The sequence below is a fragment of the Babylonia areolata genome, chromosome 27 (genome assembly GCF_041734735.1).
Source record: "Babylonia areolata isolate BAREFJ2019XMU chromosome 27, ASM4173473v1, whole genome shotgun sequence".
Lineage (NCBI taxonomy): Eukaryota > Metazoa > Mollusca > Gastropoda > Neogastropoda > Buccinidae > Babylonia > Babylonia areolata.
Genome location: NC_134902.1, coordinates 39,850,741 through 39,863,239, shown reverse-complemented (window position 1 = coordinate 39,863,239; position 12,499 = coordinate 39,850,741). Strand labels below are relative to the sequence as shown.

Sequence of the window (12,499 nt, the reverse complement as noted above, 5' to 3'; positions counted from 1 at the left end):
GTGTGTGAACTGAAGTTTTATTTTATTTTATTTTTTAAAATATATTTCATGCGTTTGTAATGCATGTTACTTCTGTTTGGTTCTTCGGTTCTTTCATTTCTTTCCATTAAATGTACCTATATTCATGCAGTCGTTGCCAGTTGCTCCATTGTCAGTTCGATGTATTGATGTATGTGTACCGATAAGCGCATAGTCCTATATATATATATATATATAGATTAGATGATACAATGCATGTTACTTTGTCTTCATTACTGACCTGCTGTTCTCTATCACATGTTCCATGTTATATGAGGTTATCTATTCATTAGTTGATATTGTTTTATTCTCTCTCTCTCTCTCTCTCTCTCTCTCTCTCTCTCTCTCTCTCTCTCTCTCTCTCTCTCTCTCTCTCACTCGTTCACCTGTGACATTTTTATTCTCATACTATTTTATATGTTGAATTATGCTATGAGCAACCCCCCCACCCCGTTATTGCTATGTGTATTTTTATTAGACTCACTGTCATATATTCACATTAGTATAGTACTTTTTAACATATACAATGTATGCTTATGCGTGTGTGCGTGTGCGTGAGAGAGAGAGAGAGAGAGAGAGAGAGAGAGAGAGAGAGAGAGAGAGAGAGAGAGAGAGAGAGAGAGAGAGAGTGTGTGTGTATGTGTGTTTTCTGGTTTTTTGTTTTGTTTTGTTTTGTTTTGTTTGTTTGTTTGTTTTTTGTTTTCGTTTGTTTGTTTGCTTTCTGTTGTTTTTTTTTATATGTCGATTATTAATACCATGCTTGTGCCTCAGTGTGTGTGTGTGTGTGTGTCTTATTTTTACCATGCTTATGCCTTTATGTAGTATAGTATTCGCATTCTATGACTTTAAGTAGCATTGTGTAGTGCATACAATGACATATATAATGTATTGTGCAGTGTAGACCCTGTTTCAGGGCGGGGACTGGATGAAAAAAGGGCGTGCCAGAGCTTATCTACTATCCTGGATAATAAAGAATTTGTCTTGTCTTCTCTCTCTCTCTCTCTCCTGTGTGTGTGTGTGTGTGTGTGTGTGTGTGTGTGTGTGTGTTGTGTGTGTGTGTGTGTCTGTTATTCACTGGGTAACGTAAACGTTAAAAAAAATCTATGTTTATGTTGTTTATTTGAAATGCCTGACGCCACGGTCCGTTAACCCCCCCCCCCCGCCCCCCTCCCCGTCCTCCCTACACACATACAGGTCCCACACCAAGCCCCATTGAGTTCAGGTATGAATAGCCATGTCCGTTTGTTGCTGTGAAGCTTTCACATTGCTTTCCAGGTGTTATCTAAAATAAATACACAAACATATAAAATAAACGAAACAGATAGGTAAATGAGCAAATTAAGCGAAAGAAATTAAACGACATAATATGTAACTAGTTAGATATATAGATAAACAGATAAACAAAAAATCAATCAATCAATCAATCGATCGATCCTGGCTGTTCGCCGTTGGGCCAACAGGTGGCGCGCGCGCTCGTGTGTGTGTGTGTGTGTGTGTGTGTGTGTGTGTGTGTGTGTGTGTGTGTGTGTGTGTGTGTGTGTGTGTGTGTGTGTGTGTGTGTGCTCGTGTGCTCGTGTGCATGTGTGCGTGTGATGTCTTGGACATGGTCTTCATCTGTGATAGGCCTTTTTATCCATTATCTGTATTGATCTTCAGTGAGTGTTGTGAAAATTGCCTTATTTTAGAATCGCCAGTGTGGCCAGTTTTTTTCCCCAAAGAAAATATCGGCAGTTTAATTAAACACATCCGGAGGCGCCCTCAGCTTTTTGCACGAGCTGCCGCGCGAGAAAGCCCCCCTCCCCACCCCCCACAGACACACACACACAGACACACACAGACACAGACACACACACACACACACAGACACAGACACACACACACACACACACGCCATCATACAGACATAGCAGAGCGAAGAGAAATAGCAATATTCATGATCTGACCACAAAAGCACGAAAAAAAACAAAAGGGGGCCTGGAAATATTTCCAGACCATGCGTTGAGGAATACCTTCGCACGGGAAAATAAACACACCACATTTTTGCGCGCGTGCAGTGACCTACGCGGTCACCCCCTCCCCCCATGCCCCCCCTTCCCCCATACACACATGCACACGCGTACACGCGTGTGGGAACACACACAGACTGCTTCAAACTATCATGTGGAGTGACGGCCTACAGACACTGCTTCAAACTATCATGTGGAGTGATGGCCTACAGACACTGCTTCAAACTATCAAGTGGACTGATGGCCTAGAGGTAACGCGTTCGCCTAGGAAGCGATAGAATCTAAACGCACTGGTTCGAATCACACCGGCAGTCGCCAGTATTTTCTCCCCCTCCATCAGACCTTGAGTGGTGGCCTGGACGCTACTCATTCGGACTCATACAGACTGTTGTTTTTTTCAAAGGAAATATTCAATAGCGTGTGTGTGTGTGTGTGTGTGTGTGTGTGTGTGAGAAAGAGAGAGAGAGAGAGAGAGAGCTAAATGTGTGTTTCTTGCTTCGTTTAAACATTCAAATGCTGAACATCTCTGTGTGCCGCTCTTTCTCTCTATCTGACAAACCCATGCAAGCACTTCAACTTGCCATGCATACAAAGCAGGAGAGAAAGAGAGGACTTCTGCTGTATCTAATTCTTCACTGGCGATTGGTCAAGGACCGTGAAGATTCCTAAGTCATTAGCGACTTGCTTGTCCAGCATTTGCTTCAGAAGAAACAGTTGCTCTCCGTCTCTCTCTCTCTGTGTCGTTCTCTCTGTCTCTCTCAGTCTCTCTCTGTTTCTGTATCTGTCTCTCTCTCTCTGTTTCTCTCTCTCTCTTGCCCGTCAGAGGCGGGGAGGCAGAAGACGATCGTTTCTTGCCTTGGAATGTTCAGTTATCAAGGGCAGAAGAAACGTTGTCAGCTGTCGTGTTAAACATGAATCAGACTCTCTCTCTCTCTCTGTATGTGTGTGTGTGTGTGTGTGTGTGTGTGTGTGTGTGTGTGTGTGTGTGTGTGTGTGTGTGTGTGTGTGTGTGTGTGTGTGTGTGTGTGTGTGTGTGTGTGTGTGTGTGTGTGTGTGTGTGGTGTAGTGTATTACTTGTTTCCGTTTCGTAAAGATGTGAGTGAAGTTGTTTCTCTCAATTTGACGATGCGTTATCCTTGTACATTATATAACAACATTTATATGCGTATATGCTTGTGTGTCTCTTAGAACAATGGCACATATGAAAGTCGGCCAAAGTGCTAATATCTCCACCGTTGAAAAATAATGACTCTCTCTCTCTGTGAATGCCAGCAATGTATGACGTGCAGTTTGCGGACTTTATATATGGAAATTGTGAACTGTATTTTCAAATAGCACGCAGCGTGTGTAAAGTAACTTATTACATATCTTGGATGTCTACATTTAGATTACCCACTCCCTCTATAACCCCCCTATCCCCCTCCCTCCTCCTTTACGTCCCCTCCCACATGCGTTGTGTATCATCTTTGATAATCCATCCTGGATGAATTGAAAAAGGCAGTTACCGTGAAGGCTACATTAAAACCCCTCAGACCAGGGGGAAAACAGCAGAGCGTGGTGTTTCAGGTCATAAAACATCATCCAAAACAAGCCTAAAATTGAGAAAATGGTCTGGAGATATACCACTCTAGACGAACTGTGTGAATTTTCAGCCTTCAAGACCTATTTCTCTTTTTCCGATGACGTCATCAGTGACGTCACTATACACGTACGTAATACGTTTATGGCAGTCAAGGGGTAGGGGTAGGTTTGGAAGAACGTAGACTGTGACATCATCAACTTCTTTAGTGGGCTGCAACTCCCACATTCACTCGTATGTACACGAGTGGGCTTTTACGTGTATGACCGTTTTCACCCTGTCATGTCGGCAGCCATACTCAGTTTTCGGGGGCGGGGGAGTCGGGGTAGAGGGGGGCAAGGGGGGTGCATGCTAGGTATGTTATTGTTTTCAGAACCCACCTGACGCTGACATGCATTACAAGATCTTTAACGTGCGTATTTGATCTTCTGCGTGCATATACACACGAAATGGGTTCAGGCACTAGCAAGTCTGCACATAATTATGTTGACCTGGGAGATCGGAAAAATCTCCACCCTTTACCCACCAGACGCCGTTACCGAGATTCGAACCCAGGCCCCTCGGATTGAAAGTCCAACGCTTTAACCACCTGGCTATTGCGCCCGTCAGACAGTGATGTATGAGTTATCGTCAAGGCTGCACCAAGGGTTAGGTTTGGAGGCTCGTTAGACAGTGATATGATGTGTGAGTAAGGGTGCCTGATTTTACAGATAGACTTCTTGGTCAAATGGACAACCAGTGTGTGTGTGTGTGTGTGTGTGTGTGTGTGTGTGTGTGTGTGTGTGTGTGTGTGTGTGTGTGTGTGTGAAAAGACTAAACGTTTGACAAGTTACTATCATCGAATCACCAAACTGCCAAGAAATCATAAGCTCAAAATTATAAGCAGGATTGTTTTTGCCACCTTGGGTGTGTTAAAATTTATAGTTAGTTATTACGTATCATTTGTCACGTATATACCAGTTGCAGTACGCCGTGCAAATTATCAGTTATGGCAGGTGGCTCATAATTTCGTTGTGCTGCGTCTGGGCACAAATATTAATTCGTAATCCTGATGCCGATTTACGATGAGGACATGCATATTCACGATGAATCACGTTAGTCATTTTGAAATAACAGTCATCATTAAGCGTGATGCTTGTTTCCAATTAATGCGCAACATCTGTGCAAAAAACAAAAAAAAAAAAAAGAAGAGAGAGAGAGAGAGAGAGAGAGAGAGAGAGAGAGAGAGAGAGAGAGAGAGAGAGAGAAATCAACAGGAAAATCGGATGCATATTTACAGTTTCCAAAACAGTTATCAACAGAGGTGACCAGAATGCAACCGGTTGACGCCAAACAGCCTCTCATAAGACACGTCAGGATTAATCATATCCCCCCCCACTCCCCCACGACCACCCCCCCCAGCCCCCCACGGGACGACACGGGTGGTGGTCTGCACGGTGCAGGTCAGGCGGCAATAACCAGAGAGAGGGGGGGTTGTTGGCTTTTCTTGTCTTACACACGTTAAAGCACTCTCCTGACCATGAAGTTGAAGAAGTCAGTAATGACACCCTGCCAACAGTGGATGAAAATTGAATGACAAAAGAAACGCGAAAGAAGAACGAATGAACAGATGAATGAACACGTAAACTTAGATAGATGAATGAATAAACCTGATAAGTAAATAAACCAATATACTGAAGAGATGAAAATAGATTAAAGAAATGAAACAATAAGTGAATAAATTCAGTCCGAAAAAAGTCTGCTGCTAACGCTAAATTCTGAATATATTGTATGAATATAATGTAACAGCAAAATGTAGGCAAGGCCTGTAACCTTTCCACGACGTCCCAAACCAGTGTGAATAAATTATATATATATATATATATATATATATATATATATACATACATGTGCGTGTGTGTGTGTGTGTGTGTGTGTGTGTGTGTGTGTGTGTGTGTGTGTGTGTGTGTGTGTGTGTGTGTGTGTGTGTGTGTGTGTGTGTGTGTGTGTGTACATGACGAAAATGAAATGGATCCCCTTAATTGAAAAAAAGACCACAAAAAAGAAAGAAAAAAAAAGAAAGAAAGAAATGAAAAGAAAAGAAAAAAAAGAAAGAAAGAACTGATAATAGAATTGAATGGAGACCCATAGCATCATTGCTAACATCCACGTCACCATAATATTGCTTTGAGCAAAAAGCTGTATCGTTATCTGGATGGTAGACATTGTGAAACACTCGCAAATGCGGAAAGAAAACCAACCCAACTTACGTCAGTCAGTACATACCTACATAAACGTACAAACGATGCTAGGTGGTTGTTTTTTTGTCACCTGGGAATTGTTGGTTCGTTCCGTGGTCCCAGCGACAGTGAAAAACCTTATCAGGGCAGAAAGTATGTTCCAACTAACCACAGTTCTTGTGAATGGAAAAAGGAAAAGTAGGTTTTATGATAATGAAATAAAATGCATGGCGTCACAGTGTTAATTGGCCGTAAGATGAGAAATGTTTCACTTCGGTGACAGAAACACTGCTTCAAACTATCATGTGGAGTGATGGCCTAGAGACACTGCTTCAAACTATCATGTGGAGTGACGGCCTAGAGACACTGCTTCAAACTATCATGTGGAGTGATGGCCTACAGACACTGCTTCAAACTATCATGTGGAGTGATGGCCTACAGACACTGCTTCAGACTATCATGTGGAGTGATGGCCTAGAGACACTGCTTCAGACTATCATGTGGAGTGATGGCCTGGAGACACTGCTTCAAACTATCATGTGGAGTGATGGCCTACAGACACTGCTTCAAACTATCATGTGGAGTGACGGCCTACAGACACTGCTTCAAACTATCATGTGGAGTGATGGCCTACAGACACTGCTTCAAACTATCATGTGGAGTGATGGCCTGGAGACACTGCTTCAAACTATCATGTGGAGTGATGGCCTACAGACACTGCTTCAAACTATCATGTGGAGTGATGGCCTGGAGACACTGCTTCAAACTATCATGTGGAGTGACGGCCTACAGACACTGCTTCAAACTATCATGTGGAGTGATGGCCTACAGACACTGCTTCAAACTATCAAGTGGACTGATGGCCTAGAGGTAACGCGTTCGCCTAGGAAGCGATAGAATCTAAACGCACTGGTTCGAATCACACCGGCAGTCGCCAGTATTTTCTCCCCCTCCATCAGACCTTGAGTGGTGGCCTGGACGCTACTCATTCGGATGAGGCGATAACTCGAGGTCCCGTGTGCAGCATGCACTTAGCGCACGTAAAAGAACCCACGGCAACAAAAGGGTTATCCCTAGAAAAATTTTGTAGAAAAACTCACTTCGATAGGAAAACAAATAATAAACTGCAGACGTAAAAAAAAATTTAAAAAAAAGAAGAAAAAAAAAGAGAGAAAAAAAGGTGGTGCTGTCAGTGTAGCGACACGCTCTCCCTGGGGAGAGCAGCCTGAATTTCACACAGAGAAATCTCGTGTGACGAAAAAGAGAAATACAATACAATACAATACAATACAATACAATACAATACAGTTCATGCACGTTGATGTCAAAACGAATCCCGTGTTTGTCTCTTTTATCTAGGAATGTCTCACGTGTTTATTCAGTTGTTACTTTTTGATTTTAGCTGTAAGACGGTCTGCTTGCTACGTGCGTACATGAACTGGTCTAGTTGATTGTGTGATGTGTGATGTGTGGTGCAGTATCTCTTCAGTTTTACCGACATTGTCATGGCCGCGCTTACATCTTTGTGTTGAGCGGTGCACGGTGCCCGGCAAGATATATATAATAATTATCGTATCATATTATGATATAGCATATTATATCATATTTTTTGTTTTCTTTCTTTTTTGGATACACTTTTACTGTGGAGGTAAAAAAAACAAAACAAAAATTGAAGCCATTTAATACAGTCCACATTTGATTTGATATCAGCACAGAGCTGGATAAAACACTAAACAACTGCCAACGTTTCTTGTTGTTGTTGGTGGTGTTGTTATTGCTGTTCTGGGCACGAAAAGTCGTGAAAAAACTCCTGTGAACAAAACCATCACCCCTCTACCCCCACCCCACCGAAACACACACACACACACACACACACACACACACACAAACACAAAAGTTCCCGAGTACAGACCCTGTCCCTGTGACATTTCGGGGAGGAAAAGGATGTCGATTCACAGCAGAACAAGAGTCACAGAGGGCTGTTCTAACCCCCAGACTCAGACAGGAATGGATGTTTTTTTTGTTATAAACACCTCAGCAAACACAACGTCCTCCACAGAGGTTGTCTGCTGCATCATTTACTCCCTTCTCTCCCCCCCCCGTCCCCCCGCCCCCTAGCCCTCCGTCCCCTTTCTGTTTCATTTAGAGATATCCGGAGGGCCGACATGATCCTTCCCAGAGGTAAATACAAAAACAAAACAGTCAGTATGGAACTCATATGGAAAGTATTCCACTCTATTAAAAAAAACAAAAAACCCCTCCACCCCACCCCCCACCCCAAAAAACAAAAACAACAACAAAAAAACACAAAAAAACAAAAACAAGAACAAACAACAACAACAAAACACACACACACACACACACACACACACACACACACACACACACACACAAGCACACACACACACACACACACACACACACACACACACACACACACACACACACACCAAAACAAAAATAAGAACGAAAGAAAGAATATCGTCATTATCAAATATTGCATGACACCTTTGAACAGCCATTGAAAGTCTCGCACTCTCTGGAGATGAAATTCACGTTCATTCAAATATCAGTGTCTTCAACATATCCTACTTCATACAGCAATATACAGGTTCATTCAGATATCAGTGTCTTCAATATATCCTACTTCATACAGCAATATGTAGGTTCATTCAGATATCAGTGTCTTCAATATATCCTACTTCATGTAGCCAGTAGACAGGTTCATTCAGATATCGGTGTCTTCAATATACCCTACTTTATGTAGCCAGTAGACAGGTTCATTCAGATATCAGTGTCTTCAATATATCCTACTTCATGTAGCCAGTAGACAGGTTCATTCAGATATCGGTGTCTTCAATATATCCTACTTCATACAGCAGTAGACAGGTTCATTCAGATATCAGTGTCTTCAATATATCCTACTTCATGTAGCCAGTAGACAGGTTCATTCAGATATCAGTGTCTTCAATATATCCTACTTCATGTAGCCAGTAGACAGGTTCATTCAGATATCGGTGTCTTCAATATATCCTACTTCATACAGCAGTAGACAGGTTCATTCAGATATCAGTGTCTTCAATATATCCTACTTCATGTAGCCAGTAGACAGGTTCATTCAGATATCAGTGTCTTCAATATATCTTACTTCATGTAGCCAGTAGACAGGTTCATTCAGATATCAGTGTCTTCAATATATCCTACTTCATGTAGCAAGCAGTAGACAGGTTCATTTAGATATCAGTGTCTTCAATATATCTTACTTCATGTAGCCAGTAGACAGGTTCATTCAGATATCAGTGTCTTCAATATATCCTACTTCATGTAGCAAGCAGTAGACAGGTTCATTCAGATATCAGTGTCTTCAATATATCCTACTTCATGTAGCCAGTAGACAGGTTCATTCAGATATCAGTGTCTTCAATATATCCTACTTCATGTAGCAGTAGACAGGTTCATTCAGATATCAGTGTCTTCAATATATCCTACTTCATGTAGCCAATAGACAGGTTCATTCAGATATCAGTGTCTTCAATATATCCTACTTCATGTAGCCAGTAGACAGGTTCATTCAGATATCAGTGTCTTCAATATATCCTACTTCATGTAGCAAGCAGTAGACAGGTTCATTCAGATATCGGTGTCTTCAATATATCCTACTTCATGTAGCAGTAGACAGGTTCATTCAGATATCGGTGTCTTCAATATATCCTACTTCATGTAGCCAGTAGACAGGTTCATTCAGATATCGGTGTCTTCAATATATCCTACTTCATACAGCAGTAGACAGGTTCATTCAGATATCAGTGTCTTCAATATATCTTACTTCATGTAGCAGTAGACAGGTTCATTCAGATATCAGTGTCTTCAATATATCTTACTTCATGTAGCAGTAGACAGGTTCATTCAGATATCAGTGTCTCCAATATATCCTACTTCATGTAGCAGTAGACAGGTTCATTCAGATATCAGTGTCTTCAATATATCCTACTTCATGTAGCAGTAGACAGGTTCATTCAGATATCAGTGTCTTCAATATATCCTACTTCATGTAGCAAGCAGTAGACAGGTTCATTCAGATATCAGTGTCTTCAATATATCCTACTTCATGTAGCAGTAGACAGGTTCATTCAGATATCAGTGTCTTCAATATATCCTACTTCATGTAGCAGTAGACAGGTTCATTCAGATATCAGTGTCTTCAATATATCCTACTTCATGTAGCAGTAGACAGGTTCATTCAGATATCGGTGTCTTCAATATATCCTACTTCATACAGCAGTAGACAGGTTCATTCAGATATCAGTGTCTTCAATATATCCTACTTCATACAGCAGTAGACAGGTTCATTCAGATATCGGTGTCTTCAATATATCCTACTTCATAAAGAAAACAGTTTGCAGACACTCGCCAGACTTGGTCAATTTCTTCTTGCTGTTTTGTTCAAGTCGCAAAGACTATCAAATAAACACACAGGCAAAAAAAAAACACGAAACAAAAACAAAAACAACCCCCCCATATATATATATATATATATATATATATATATATATATATATATATATATATATGTGTGTGTGTGTGTGTGTGTGTGTGTGTGTGTGTGTGTGTGTGCATGTGTCCTTCTTTTTGTCTGCAAACTGTTTTCTTTATGAAAACTCAATCAATGAGTCAAGTGACTGAGTTGTGAGTGACAGCAGGGAGAGGTGGTTCTGTCTCTCGAATCGTCACCTTCTCACTGTCACCATCATGCCATGTGCAAATGCACAAAAAGCACGCGCTTTGAGCAGGATTTTGGCTCTCTGTCTTTTCCTTATCCGTGTCACACACACACACACACACACACACACACACACACACACTCACACATTTTCACTAATGCTTAATTTACACACATGCAGAAAAACAACAAGAACGGTGTTTTTTTTAAAGTTTGAAACTGTGGTCATGACAGAGAAGCCCACAAGAGACCATTTAGTATAACGGACTGTCGAAAAATCAATCACTGAGTCAAGTGACTGACTTGCTGACCCCTTGATGGGTCATCTCAAGGTTGTATGCTCCATTGACCGATGACCGATCGTAAACTTACCCCCTGTCACATCGTGGTGGTCAGCAAGCAACAACATCACCTTCCACAACACTGTTTTCAGTGTGGTCAGGACTGTTGTTTACACACAAGAACAGAAAACCATTGCTCACTTGCCCAATCAACCTTATAAACAGACATCAAAGCATATGTAAACCCAAACAAATATACTTGTTACACAATGTAATAAACAAAGTATAGAAATAAGTATTTATCTCTCATAAACGAGAGGGAACGGTGTGTATGTGTCAAGGCAGCAACGTGAGATAACTGAAATACCTGCAAGCCGCTGACACTTACATTCAACGCCGTGGGATTTGTTCCTGTTCATGAAAAATAACAACAAAAACAAAACAAAGCAACCCAACAACAACAAACAAACACACAAAAAACAAAAAAACAAACAACAAAACATTCCACAATCTCATTCAGCAAGGAAAAAACAAAAACAAAAAAGAAAACAAAAAACGTAGCAAGTTGTACAAAAGTGACAGACAAAAAGCGGAAGTTGCAGCTTCAAGTGACTTACCTTGATATATTCCCTGGACAGGTGAACCAAGTGTGCTTCTCGGCAAATCAAACGTTGACGTCTTCCCGAGTGGTCGCTGTGTTGGTCCGGAGCTGTCAGCCAATCAGCGACAGGGGTGAAGGAATGGAGACCGCTGTGTTTTTCAGTTTGTCTTCTGCGATGAAATTGTCTCTGGACCAGTACCAGGTTTGTGCAACCCTGTTTCTCCTCAACTCAGCTTTCCGCCGAAAGGTTGGGTACTTTGGTTTGCTGGTGGTACCTGTTGTCAGACAGAGCAGGAACGAAGCTGGACCAGGCTGGTGAAGTGTCGAGAGGTTCCAGCAGCCTGTGTGTGGATCAAGGGCAAGTCAGCGTCAGTCTCTGTGTGTGGCTGGTCTGGGAAAGAAAGGATAGGCGGCAGTGACGGGCCCTTTTCACGGCACCACCCCGCCCACTCTCCGCCAATCAGCAGCCGCGGCCAGCCAGGGGAGGCGACTGGAGGCAGCCGTGGAGGAGGATGAGCCAGTGACGGATCGGCCCTCGTCAGGCTCGCCTCGGTTCCTGCGTTACCGTCACCCACCCTCTGCCCCCTCCCCCACGCCCTTCCCACACACCCACACCCCTCCCCCACCACTCACACTACTCACCGATTGGGCCCCGGCTCGTCAAGCAGTCATTTCTTACCTTGTCACAACAGCATGCAGTCTTCATCGATATGGATAGTTTGTTTTTGTTTTTCGTTTGTTTTGTTTGTTGAAATCTCTCTCTCTGGCTGTATTTACTGTTTTACCTTCTTCAACGTGACATTTTGCCTGGTGACGAGACAGAGGCACTGTCACTTGCAGTCGAGTTGCGACTTGTGACCATTGACACACGAGCATCGCTGACAGAGGGCGTGGCAATGGAAGAAGAAGAACAAAGCACAGCCGTGATAAACGAAACACTCCAGTAGCATGAATGCACCACCAGGTATTGTATTGTATTGTATTGTATTACTCTTTTTGTCACAACAGATTTCTCTGTGTGAAATTCAGGCTGCTCTCCCCAGGGAGAGCGCGTCGCTACACTGACAGCGCCACC

General features: G+C 42.4%; 1 protein-coding gene across 1 annotated transcript in view; it reads right to left on the bottom strand.

The window, feature by feature from the left end:
• The window catches only part of LOC143301232 (uncharacterized), a 111,394-nt gene extending 99,587 nt beyond the window's left edge, over positions 1-11,807 (bottom strand). Inside the window, exon 1 of the mRNA XM_076615364.1 lies at positions 11,441-11,807. The gene's annotated coding sequence lies outside the window, so the exon portion shown is untranslated. The remainder of the gene's footprint in view (positions 1-11,440) is intronic.
• Positions 11,808-12,499: the final 692 nt, after the last annotated feature.